Below are 11714 nucleotides of genomic sequence, written 5' to 3'. Positions count from 1 at the left end.
TTAGAAATTATTATAGGTAAAAGTTAAATATCATTCCAAAATATGCATGCTACTTAATCATGGGTATAATTCCAATAATAAAAAGGAAAAAATCAGGCTAGTTTTCAAGACTTTAATGGATTCTATGACTAAAATGGCTATTTTCAGAGTTCTGACTTTTGAAACATTCTTGTCTGTCTTACTTGTCTGTTGAACAAGACTGCGAGGCATGGGGTTTAAAAGAGTTTGCTGAAGGTTTCCTAGAATTATGTGCTGAATAAAATAAAACAGCAGGTTATTAGCAGTTATATGTTTTATAGAGCCGAGGTAAAAGAGATGAAAATCTAAGCATGACAGCAGACGGCAGTTTCATACCAGTCTCAGCAATGCAGTAAACGGATAAAAGACGACAGGCCGGACTGGACAAGCCTTTTTCTGGTTGTTGTTCAAATAAACACGAATGTGAGCTTCGCAGAAGAGCTGCATTTCACGGCGTCTGCAGCCTTCATAGCCTCGTCTTTTGTAAATATATTTAGCGTCTAGTAATAAATGGCAGCCGTGAACAACAGCCAGACAGCAAGTGCTTATAATACAGTCCGCTCAGCCCTTAAAGAGCGTGATGCTGAAAGTTTTATGCCTGCGTTCTTGGCCCGACCACCAGAGGTTTCTTCACAGGAGTTTTTTCCTCCTCACTGTCGCCAAGGGATCAGATTTGGGTTATTTTGGACTGATGGTCCAGGAGCAGGACCTGGCGTTGTGGGTGCAGACTAATTTGTTCCCCTCTGAATTAAGTTCATTCTGTGTTTTGTACACAGCTGTATCTCTGTTGGGTATCCAAGGGCGACACCGTCACCTGATGGCTTGGGATTAGCGGTGCAGATGGGTAAATATCGCAGCTCTTAAGATGATTACGTCTCTGTGAACTTTACAGTTTGTCTTTAAACACACCAGCCATTTATCAGTGTTTATGAAAACCTTATTAAAATATTGCTGTACCTCAGTATTTTCGGTTCTTATGGGCATTTGGTTACAGGAAAAATGCTGGTTCGTATAATTGACCAAAGTGTATCTAGTTTAGGAATCGCAATCATTTCCTCGCAAAAAGTAGTTGCCTGTCAGTGCAGGTTCTTGGAACAGTTCAGTGAGATGCTGAGAGCAACAGCCATGGGATTCATTAGAATAATTAGATACAATACACTTATTTTTAAATAGCATATTAGTGTCTCTTAAATCCTGAAATGAAAAGGGCCATTTGGTGAAACTATCACTCTATCGCTAGTTCTTCAGTCTAACCTCATTATGGTTTAGTCTTCTGCTAATTTATGGTTACGCTATGTGTGTGTTACATGTATATTTATGAGTCCAACTATGATTTTTCTTAATGTCAGTCCTAAGTAAATGTTTAACATATCATAAGTTACCCATAGTGTTTCCAAATTGTTCTCCAAAATATTATACCCTTTGATTGATCATTTTCTTCTCATGGACTTCCATGCAATGAAAACAAACATGAAGCCTAAACTGAGAACGACTGACACTTCTATATTTCAAATTAGTTAACGGACATGACTCAAGGGAGCAGGGAGCAGGAGATCTGGATGGAACCCATCATTCAGCGGGCTGTACGGGCTGAGAATAAAGAATTATGTTCATGTCACTGAAGATAATTCCAGATCAGCCTGAGTGACGGCACCAGGGTCTTCTTCTCCACCTCAGCGATTTCTTTGCGGTGAAAGAACGGCGCTGTGATTAGAATTTGCTTTCAGTGAAGAGGATGGCCTTAAGCATTCTGCAAAAATCTGGAAGACATTATTGAATTAGATAGGATCAAGGCAACTTTAATGGAAAGTGACACCAGCAGTTAGTTAACCCACCCGGAATCTATGCAGCTATGAAAATGATGAAGAAATGTGGATCATTTAAAAATCAGATTTTCACAGTGTAGGTTTATTAGTATTTTTTCATAACGTTTTTCCAGCACAAATATTTGCTATTGCAGAGCCATTAAAAATGGCTGACCTGACATGGCTGTTTGTTTGTTATGAGTGAATGAGGGAAATGAAGATTCAAACAAGAGATTTAAACAAGAGAATTCAGCAGCCTTGATGGATGGGATTCTGACTTTCACCAGTTTCCCACTGGCTACTTTCTTGGCCCCCATTGGATTAAACCATTTGCTGACTGAGTCCATTCAGTGGCTTTTTACGCCTTATTCCACCTATCGCTGCTATTTATAGGGAATTAGCATGACGTCTTCCCTACTTAACGCAGCTTCATTAAGTCTCATGGCAGTGCGAGCCAGGAAAGGGACCAGCAGTGGCTGCGTATGACGCTGACAGAACTGGTACCATGTCCAAGTTTCCAGAAAATATTTGCATTGCATTATTCCATACAATGTTATTAATATCAGTTGCCTAGTGGCTTATGCTATAGAATTCTTTTGCAAAACTGTATTGTGTGGATGTTTTAAATGGTCTCAAAATAGAACGGGGTCTTGTATTATTATTACAGTGGAGCAGAAATGGCCCAGCGGTCTTGTGAAAATCTTAATTTAATTTCTGCAAATTCATCAATAGCCGGGTAAAAAAAAAATCACGATCGCATCCACCAGCAAGGAAATATCCCCTGTCACTGTATGAGCAGCTTTCTGCCACAAACCACCCCTGAGCCCAGAATGAAAGCTCAATTCGGATCCGTAAAGCAGCCCTGTTTTCCATTTGGCAGCTTTTAACGGGGGTACTGACTTCGCCGCATTCGGGGACAAGCCATGGACACGACCATCTTAGCCTGGACAGGCCCGGCCTACTCTCACATTACCCAAGTACAATAAACGATGCAGGAGGCTGAGGAAAGGTTTTTGGAAGCAGCATTTGGGGCGGATTCAATCAGACGTGAATTTCAATAAACAGTCGAAGACGCTTCGATGACGGTCCGGATGATGACAGACGGACGTTAACAGCAGAGGGTCGTAGGTCATGAGCGTGGTGATGCCTTGTCCATTATGGGTCTTCAGGAGTTTGGTACATTTGATTTCAGCACCTCAATTGGCTGTAATGATATCAGCCTATATATTTCTCCTTTTTTTTAGTGCTACTTTTAAAAAAGTGGAAAACTTGACGGTCCTCCATACCGTTTAAAATAAATGCCGTCAGGAGGGCCTGCCAAATCCCCATGCCAGCTGAACAGGACTGAGAGGGAGCAGTCTCGCGCTGTAACAAACATCTAACTCATACCAATATTAACCTGATATGCTCAGTATGGTGTTTTTCCAAATCGTCGGTGTGTAAATATGGGTCAGGCAAACTCAGTGCCGCCCCTGGTTTCTGCAGAAAACAGACACCCTGTTAAAACAAACGTCAGAAAATAAAGGCACGATGAAAGGCTACGGTTCTTTTCAGATTTCGGCACCTGGTGGTTAACGCGGATCTCGGAACTGTGGGGAAATTTCTCGGGTCTGCTCAGTGGTCCTGCTTCCGTGGCCGGCCTCATCGCCGGCCATCCTTCCTCTTCCGTTCTGCATTTAGAAGGCCTTTCACGTTTCCTCTTCCTCAGTTTTGCTGTTCTGATTTCATATACTGTCAGACAGACAAAGTGGCCCCAGACTGCTTCGTACTGCAAATGAATCCGGAAATGACGTTTATCGGTTTGTTTTCCGGCAGCCTTATCAGATAGTCCTTTTTGTACTCTCGTCCCAGTCATTTTCAGCCTTTCTCCTGAGCCTCCTCCACACTAGATGCTGAAAATGTACTCAGCCAAACTCAAATCCTGAAGTTGGTTCTGATTTATTGTACTTGGAAATGGAATCTGAAGTTTCAAGGTGTCCCCGTATTCTAATTCCTATTAACAAATAATCCCCGTAGAAGAAATATTACCACACAAATTAATGATGTATATACAGCTATGGAAATTATCATAACAAATGCTGATCCATCCATGTTCCTGCTATGTATCCTGGAAGGGCATTTGGGAGATACTGGAACCTGTCCCAGGCAGCACAAAGCACAAGGCTGAGGTCCACCCTGGACAGGATGGCAGTCCGTCACTGGGCACATATACAGAATCAGGCAACATGGGTGATTTAGAGACACCAGGCACATACAAAATGCACATCACACAGAAGTGAGGCAGGATGTGACTTCCGAGCCTGGAGATATAACCCTCCCCCCCCACGACTCTGTCTCTCATTAAAAAACACATCTGCTAACCTTCCACAATATGCAGCTTAGATGCACATCACATTATTCATGGGAGCAGGCAAACAAAAGATGGATGAAAACATGAAAGCTATGGAAGTACAATAAGACAAGTAAATATCAATTTAATAATCAATTTCATCATCACTTTGGGCTTCGATATAAAAATGAGCTTTGGTCCGAAAAGGCCTCATTTTATCCCGACCGCAGTTACTATGGCAGAAAGTGAGTTGTTTGTTATTCTCTCTGCATCAGAGTAAAATGGCAAAAATAAAAACTGAACAAACACCAAAGAGTTACACAGTGAAAAAATATATATTTTATTGTAGTGTTATTTTGTTATGTAGTTTCTAGTAGCTGTAATTCCAGAAGCCTGTAAAACGTGTGACTCCAATAGAAAATGTTTACAGCTGGAGATCTGTGACCAAACCCAATTAGGTTCATTTATCAGAGAAGCAGGGCTGTAAAAAGAAGAGGCTGACATTTCCTTAGGAGCTGGATCTTGGAAAACTTTCATACACTCAGTAAATTCCATTTTTGCAGTTGAGTCAAAATAGGGAGTATGTACATTTCATGTCTGTGTTTTGAGGAACAGCTTGCGCTAAATAAACTGCCACACCCACACAATTACAAAAAGATTAGGTCATTGTTGTAGTCTGCAGGCTTGGTTCTCTTCTAAGACAAGGCAGAAATGTCACAGTCACTCCGATGCAGGTCGCTGCTAGGCTGAGAATGTTTCAAAGCCCTGGGGCATGATCAGCTGCGGCAGTTTTCGCCTTATTGCAGACTTTTCCATCTCACTGGCTTGTCACAATCAGGATGTAAACATATAGGGTAAAGTGCTGCATGCTAGCTGATAGTGAACAGACACAGTCACATGTTTAAGTTCATTGGCAGCCTCCTGCATTGGCTCAGTATACATGCCAACGTGCTTCTTCGACATTTTCTGGCTCTATTCAATTAGCTGCAGGTACATTATTATTTTCCCTGGTGACCCTGACCAGGGTGAGCAGTTACATGATGGATGGATGGATGGATGGGGGGGTTGGGCAGTCACTTGACCTTGGGCCCCCAGAAGTTTTTCTCCCTACTTGGAAATGTTTGGTTCCTCCCCTCCATTTTCTTTTCTTTTTTTTCATGTCTCATGTGCCATTCGATGTTGAATTAAATTTATATAGTATACTATGCAAAACTCTTAGGCAGTCAAAGAAAATTATATTTACATGATCTTCATGTTGGTTTAATTCTATGATTCTCTTTATGTCTGTCAAAGCCTGTTAGCTAAAGTCATCCCAGTATTTGCAGCAACCATCCAATAAACTAATGTATTTTTTGACTTGACTACTAGCATATCAGGTTTGGCTAATCGATAACTCATCAAGTTATTTAAGTGATGAAATTAATTAATAAAGTGAAGTAGTAATGAAATATAACATATATGTATATATACATGGAATCAGAGGTGTAGGAATCGAGGGGGGTGGGGGGGACGTGTTCCCTCCATATTTCATTTGGATTGATTCATCCCCTCCACTACATAGACCTTTGCATTTAAATTATTGTGTTGTGTTCCCCCAATATGGAACTCCTGTGGTATGACAGGAATTCCCTGAGGAGAGGTTTGGGAACCAAAGCAGTGTTCATCTAGCTGGCCAACAAGATATCAGAAGAAACATCATAACAGAAGAAATTCTTGCATATGTTCTAATGTTAAAATGTGATCTTTTTTGGAGCAAACATACATTTACTCCCAATATAAATCACCTTAAACATTTTCTTTGACTCCCTAAGACTTCTGCACAATACTGTATATCAACAGAATTGTATGTGACCATCGTCTTATCTTAATTATGTCTATACCTGCTCTATGTATGTCAGCGTTGACAACCAGAGACAAATTCCCTCAGTGTGTGAACCAATAAACCTGGTTCTGATTATTATTTATTAATCAGTGCCCTATTTTTCCCAGTTCAACCACCACCCTACCAGGTCAATATTTGGTAGTACTTTAAGTTATCATTTATTAATGTATTTAAACAACGTGTTCCGCTTCAGGCTAACAGGGTCCATGACTAGATGATTAGCAGTGAGAGAGACCCCTTTTATGGATTACAGTGTTACAAATAGGATCCTCCTCAGCCTCTAGTTATGAGCTAGGAAGTTGCGCCAGTATCTCACACACTGAAAGAAAGAATTACTCTTTCAGTTCACTCACACCCTGAAGCGGACCTGGCCAGATTCTGCAGATTCTGATTCTTTGAGTCTTGAGTTTGACCAGTTGGCCAGTCTGGCTTGCTTCAGGGTTGAGGAACATATTCTATCACTGGGTACTGGTCATGTGTTTCCACAGACGTGTCAGTGAGCTAAATCCAGGGATTCTGACATCAGTGTGCCTTCTTCAACATTCACAGTTAAATTCTGTGGCTCCTACTGTACCATCCTGCATGTGGACTCCGCTGGGCAAGAGTATCCACTGCAGCTGTGGCAAGACTGCCTGTCAAATACATCAATCACTGCCTTGGTCCCAAGGTGTCACCATCGTACACCTAATTTTCTCTGGCCTTCATGTTGCAAATTTAATCCTCTGTAATTGGACCTTTCACTTCACAGCAGGGGGGTGCAAGGGGTACAGTTGGACCCAGAGCCGAAGGGGGCCCAAGTTTTTCAAAAAGAAAAAGTGACGGTCGCCACATAAAAAATACTGCTTAGATCAGTGGGTAATTATTTGCCATGCTAACAGTACCATCCAGTACTTTATGTACAATAGTATTATATTTATTTTCAAGCTGCAATGTGTATTGTGAGTTATTCAGTTGCATGGCTGATATGTCATTTTACGCTACCAAAACAAGGGTATAACATTAGTAACCTAGTATGCAAATTTAGCTATACACAGTCATCCGCTGATTTACGTCCTATTGAGGAACGTCCAATCATACTTACATTCCCTTAGAGACAAAAATTTATTGAGAGATGTCCAAAGCAGACGTAGTGGCTGTTAGCTGACATATTTGACCACATGTATGGCATACAGCAAGAACCAAAACAAACCAATCGCGTGCTGCCACTACAGAGGCTTAGTTGAATGTGTGTGATATTGTATCTTATACAGTATATTTGACCTTTCCCCTATAATGATTGAGACACATCATATTGACTTACATCCTCATTTCCGGGACGAAACTCGAACATAAGTCGATGGATACCTGTATTCAAACAATACAAGTACAATGTATATTATATTATATTATATTATATTATATTATATTATATTATATTATATTATATTATATTATATTATATCATATTATACAAATAGTAATTTGGCGATTAACAGGGATGGAGAACATTTTAGGTCTTAGGAAACGTAAAAACCACTTGGGGTAAAAGTGAAAAAATATATTGGATGTCACAGAGGAAGGGGGGGTCATTCTAACCCACACAAATGCAGACCCACAATGATGGTCCCCTTCAAGGAAGGCGCAGTCTGACGCCGCCACTGTCTGCACCACCTCCACAAGCTGAGCTTGACATCACCCAAGCCTCCAAAACAGGAAGAGAGCCACGGCTCTCCTAGAACACTCCAAAGCCCCCCCCCAACCCACCGCAGATTAGCCAAAGAGGAACACCAAAGAGATTCCCCCACCAAGATTACTATCTTTACTGAGCTGCTGCAAGAAGAAAAAAAAAAGGTAAAAGTCAGACTGAGCTGCTGTGTGTGTTTATTGGCGATGGGTATGTAGTTTATGGTAATCGCTGAGGTCTGTGTGACCGGGCTGGGGGCAGTACAGGGGCCGGCCCTCGCGGTGTCTGCGTGGGGGTTTGCGCCTGGCTCCAGCTGGCACAGGCCCACGCGGTGAGTGGAGGGACCAGACTCTGGGCTGTGTGTGGTCAGGGAATGAGACAGAGCCCCCCGGCAATGGTGCCAGGAGCACGCCACCGGCTACAGAGCGGGCATCCGCAGCCAGGCCCAGGAGGCACTGTGCTTGGCCATGCCCCAGGAGTGCTGCCAGTGTGTTTTTCTGCTGCCTTGACCTTCTGAACTCCATATCAGACAGATCTTGCTTTTCAGCTACTTTCTTCTGTGCTGATTCACCTATGACAGTGTTTCCAAATCCAGATCTTGGGGACTCCCATGTCCTTGGGGACTGTCCCTGTTTTTGCTTCCTCCCTGCCCCAGGAAGGAGCAAAAGACGGGACTGTCTGACAGGGACCTAGAAGGGAGCAAAAACATGGACTGTCTGGCAGGGAACTAGAAGGGAGCAAAAACATGGACTGTCTGGCAGGGACCTAGAAGGGAGCAAAAACATGACCTGTCTGGCAGGGACCTAGAAGGGAGCAAAAACATGGACTGTCTGGCAGGGACCTAGAAGGGAGCAAAAACATGGACTGTCTGGCAGGGACCTACTGTAGAAGGGAGCAATAACATTGACTGTCTGGCAGGGACCTAGAAGGGAGCAAAAACATGACCTGTCTGGCAGGGACCTAGAAGGGAGCAAAAACATGGACTGTCTGGGGGGTCTGCAAGGACCAGGATGGGAAACCCTAACCTATGAAACTAAATATAATCATAAAAACACCAAAACTGAAGCATAAACATAAGCTGAGTTTTTTTTAAATCACTTTTGTTTTGTTAGTGTTATACTCTAATGAGGCGATATGGAAGCTAACAATTCCATCTTGGCTCGGATTGTGACGAGCTTCTCAGAGAACTTGCATTACCTGTACAATTCAGTCAGTAATACTAAACACCCCTTTGCAAGGTAGCAGTAGCAGCAGTGTGAAGACACCCGAGTACATTCCTCCCTCAGTTTAACATCGGTAGTAAACAGAACTTTAAAACATAGACTAAACACTCTCCACATCTGCTGGGTTTTCCATTTCAGCAACAAAATTCATCTAAACAGAAGTCACCTTCTCATTAAGCTGCACATAAAATGTTTACTGCAACATCTGACAAGAGGACCTGGAAGTTGTACAGTTGCACAATGATTTAAGATTCACTCAAGGTTTGTGAATCTTGTAGTTAATTGTGACAGATTCCTATTTATAAAAATTTAAGTGATACCTTAAAAAAATTCAGTATGGTGAGCAATTATTTAGTCATTTTTACTATAGTATTTTTTTACATTTATTCTTCACCTTTGTCATTATTCATGTGTGTATTTTTATAGTGATATTTACTAAAAAATTATATATTTTAAATATTCACTCATGTCATAGTCAGCACCTCCTCCAAGTCTGAAATACCGAAAGGAGCACCATCATTAATTATTACAATATATTTACATACTCTACTTCCTGTATAATATAAAAGCATAGCTTCCTTTGTTTAATGATTTTGTCTAACCAAATATTTACATGAGTTTACTGAGTTAAATACTAGGATGGGATTCCCCCAGGCATTACTCATATCACAGCGACATCATAATGAATAACAGAATCACATGACAGAAGAGCCTGTTATTTTCCAATACAATAGAATATTTCCTTCCCATTGATTATTTATTAAATGTATTAAATGTATCAAAGGCAGTATCATCACACAACTCATAAAAGAAAGGCAATTTCCATAAATAAGTTTGATGTAAAAGATAATACTGAAGGTAAACATATTTTTCTAGTCTATGGAACATACTAAAATAGAATAGGATAAAATAAATAGAATTTTTTCATGTGGTGGGTCCAAACAGTTGGTGATGTTGCAGTGCACTTGCCACAAATATTAAGGTTTGAAATGTCCATTGCCTTGGGGAATCACTTGTCCAGATTGTACCCAGACTCTCCGATTTTCCAGCCCACTGTCTGGACTGCTGTTGGGTGTCCACCTTTTTGCCTCCTTGTCCTCTTTTCTCCCTCCTCTCTACCTGCCACCCTGTCAACAACTAGCACCACTCTCCCCCACCCCCAGTCAGGCAAAAAATGTGAAATCTCCACAAACATACTATGGATGGTGAAAATGCCTGTGCTCTGTGCCTTTATTGGGATTTTTGGAATCTCAGACATTCCTATTGAAGATTTCCTGAACTCAGAGTCTTCTTTCATTACCATTTTTGTAATTGTTTTGAAATAATTTCAACAGCAAACAACTTGTTTTCTCACCTGCTTTTCACAGCCATTGTGCTGACAGAAGGTTTCGCTTCAGGACTCTGGCCTATAGCTCTTATGGGCGATTTTTCCAACTTGAAACCTTTTCGCAAATCATGGGTCCTTAGCTACCTTAATTCATGATGGCGGAACAGTTTTGGGGTGGGGGGGGGGATGTACAAGGTATTTCCAAGCACAAATGCTCTACTGTTTGGCTTGTAATGTTTTCACAACTGCACTCTGTTTTGTCAAAAACGTAGATTTCCCTCGTAATGATTCTCTGGAGGTTAAGCATAGTAATAATAACGTAATATCGCCTTGCTCAGGCCTCTCTTTAAACAATATATAATTGTCCCAGCAAGGCATCATGGGCTCCCAGGCTAACGCAGCTTGCCACTGCTAATAAAAAAAGTAACTCCTCAACCCAGCGTGAGGAAAAAGTCGGTATTTTATACCCATCACCAACCATTATATATCAAATCAACATAAAAGGTACTTTTGGTCAAACAAATGACTTAAAGAGAAGGGCTTGTTTTTCTAACCCTGAGCATATATTATGTAATATACGGGATAAGCATGTTTAGGACATGGCTTAGGGTTGTCCTCATTATAGACCTATAACTGCTTGTCGCTTTAAGACCACTCTTGGACCCCTTGCATTGGTGACCACTTGCAGCGTGGCCCACTTATCCATTCTGCATCCACAAGTCAAAACTGTCAAGTAGCGGTTTCGTTATATGGCTACACAACAGTTTAGCTGAACGGCCACCTACACATTTCTTGTGGATGTTTGGGGGCCTGCTCGGAGACGTTTGGTAAACATTGTGGAACGCATATATTGCTTGCTTTGGAGAATGTCCAGAAAATCAGCACCTTAGGTGGTAAAAGGTAATATAAAGCTATCAAAGAGAACTCGGCAGAGCACAGCTGGCAGGACCCATGCTGGCTTTTAGGGGCTTTTGAAGCTTCTGTAGGCAACCATATATAAACAGCACCATTAGTAAACTGACATCTGCTCTCGTGAAAGCACACCATGAAGCAGGTACAGCAGGGGAACACGGAAACACCATTGACAGATTGCGAGCAGAAATGTAATCATGACTTATCGCTCCTATGGGGGGGATCAGGTACTGGTTTCCCGGGGGTGTCCCCAAGTTATTCTGAATCTGTGTTGTATTACCACAAACGTTTTGTGAAAGCGATGCCCACATCACACACTGCAAGTCAAGTACCTGGATTTCCTTATCTTTGTATACAGGGGAAAAAACACGTTGTGAATATGAACAGTTTCAAATGTTTTAGACGGTTGAATTTCTGATAATCCTAGAAATGCCGTAGTGCTCAAGATTAACATCAAACAGTTTCCACCAGCTCTGTGTATGTGTGTGTGTGTGTGTGTGTGTGTTGAATGGGGGTGGTGGGGGGGGGGGGGTATGTTAAGTAGCTGGCTTCCAG

The sequence above is a fragment of the Paramormyrops kingsleyae genome, chromosome 1 (assembly GCF_048594095.1).
Source record: "Paramormyrops kingsleyae isolate MSU_618 chromosome 1, PKINGS_0.4, whole genome shotgun sequence".
In the NCBI taxonomy this organism is placed as follows: domain Eukaryota; kingdom Metazoa; phylum Chordata; class Actinopteri; order Osteoglossiformes; family Mormyridae; genus Paramormyrops; species Paramormyrops kingsleyae.
Note: the sequence above shows the minus strand (reverse complement) of the source record.